This window comes from Rhinoderma darwinii, chromosome 2 (assembly GCF_050947455.1).
Source record: "Rhinoderma darwinii isolate aRhiDar2 chromosome 2, aRhiDar2.hap1, whole genome shotgun sequence".
NCBI classification, from domain to species: Eukaryota; Metazoa; Chordata; class Amphibia; order Anura; family Rhinodermatidae; genus Rhinoderma; species Rhinoderma darwinii.
The window spans coordinates 319462251-319464109 of record NC_134688.1 but is presented as its reverse complement, the minus strand read 5'-3'; the positions used below and the strand labels follow the sequence as shown (position 1 = coordinate 319464109).

At 42.8% G+C, this 1859-nt stretch overlaps 1 protein-coding gene across 1 annotated transcript in view; it reads left to right on the top strand.

Moving 5' to 3' along the window:
* MED20 (mediator complex subunit 20) overlaps positions 1-1859 on the top strand; it is a 61056-nt gene that overhangs the window by 237 nt on the left and 58960 nt on the right. The window lies entirely within an intron of this gene.

Sequence of the window (1859 nt, the reverse complement as noted above, 5' to 3'; positions counted from 1 at the left end):
GTGAGTAACATTCTAGAATAGTATTTCATTTATTTTTGTGAACGGTGACGAGCTGACCACACGGGACAAGGACTGAACGTTCAGTCAATTGTAAGGAATGACAATTAAATTCAATAAAAAGGCAATGGAAATGTATTTATGTTCTAAAAAAAATCGAATTTCTTTAGATTTTATCATGCACAGACACAGACTAAGATGTTTTGTCATGTTTTACACATAATGGGGTAGATTTACCAAGATTGACGTTTCATACGCCAGTCTTTACTTTTTGTAAAATAGATTTGCGCCATAATTTGACAGTTTCTGACGTAAGTTATGATAAATCAGTGATCAGTCATTGTACCAGAGACCCCACCCTCTTCAGCTATACACCACCCCTTTTCTCAACACTTTTATAGAAAATTTGCACATCTTATTGCAACTAAGGTGTGCATCGTATTTTGCGACTTTTATGGTAGAAAACTGGCGTGCACCTTTTGCCATATCCCCCACCCCCTGGTGTTCATAGTGATGTTGGCAGAAAATTGCAACTTAAAGAGGCTCTGTCACCAGATTTTGCAACCCCTATCTGCTATTGCAGCAGATCGGCGCTGCAATGGAGATAAGAGTTACGTTTTTTGTTTTTTTTAAAAACAAGCATTTTTGGCCAAGTTATGACCATTTTTATATTTATGTAAATGAGGCTTTCTAAAGTACAACTGGGCATGTTTACAGTAAAAGTCCAACTGGGCGTGTATTATGTGCGTACATCGGGGCGTGTTTACTTCTTTTACTAGCTAGGCGTTGTGTATAGAAGTATCATCCACTTCTCTTCAGAACGCCCAGCTTCTGGCAGTGCAGACACACAGCGTGTTCTCGAGAGATCATGCTGTGACGTCACTCACTTCCTGCCCCAGCTCCTGCATCGTGTCGGCCACATCGGCACCAGAAGCTACAGTTGATTCTGCAGCAGCATCAGCGTTTGCAGGTAAGTAGCTACATCGACTTACCTGCAAACGCTGATGCTGCTGCAGAATCAACTGTAGCCTCTGGTGCCGATGTGTCCTCGCTCGTCCGACACGATGCAGGACCTGGGGCAGGAAGTGAGTGACGTCACAGCGTGATCTCTCGAGAACACGCTGTGTGTCTGCACTGCCAGAAGCTGGGCGTTCTGAAGAGAAGTGGATGATTCTTCTATACACAACGCCCAGCTAGTAAAAGAAGTAAACACGCCCCGATGTACACACATAATACACGCCCAGTTGTACTTTTACTGTAAACATAAAACATTACTGTTATCTACATTGCAGCGCCGATCTGCTGCAATAGGAGATAGGGGTTGCAAAATCTGGTGACAGAGCCTCTTTAAGTTTAATGTGGATAAATGTAAGGTCACTTGGGACAAGGAAACTAATTCTACAATTATGCATTAAATGTTAAAAACCTGGGTAAAACTGCAACTGAAACAGACATGGGGATATTGGTGGAAAGTACATTTACCTTTAGCTGCCAGGCAGCTGCTGCCAAGGCAAATCAAATCATGGGATGCATCAAAGGACGCATAGATGCACATGACAAGAATATAGTTTTGCCTCTATACAAATCACTAGTCAGACCACATATGGAATATTATGTACAATTTTAGGCACCTGTGTATACGAAGTACATAGAACTGGAGCAGGTGCAGAGAAGGGCTGACAGTGGTAATTAAAGGGTTATTCCCATCTCAGACATTTTATAAAATATGCAGCTTTGGGACCCACACCTATTTATGGCATATCCAGCTCTGTGACCCGCCACACAAATGGCCGCCGATTCCGGATGGGGACTAGGTGTAAAGGTGGCCACGCATGCGCACGGTTCTATTCATTCTGTTCTAT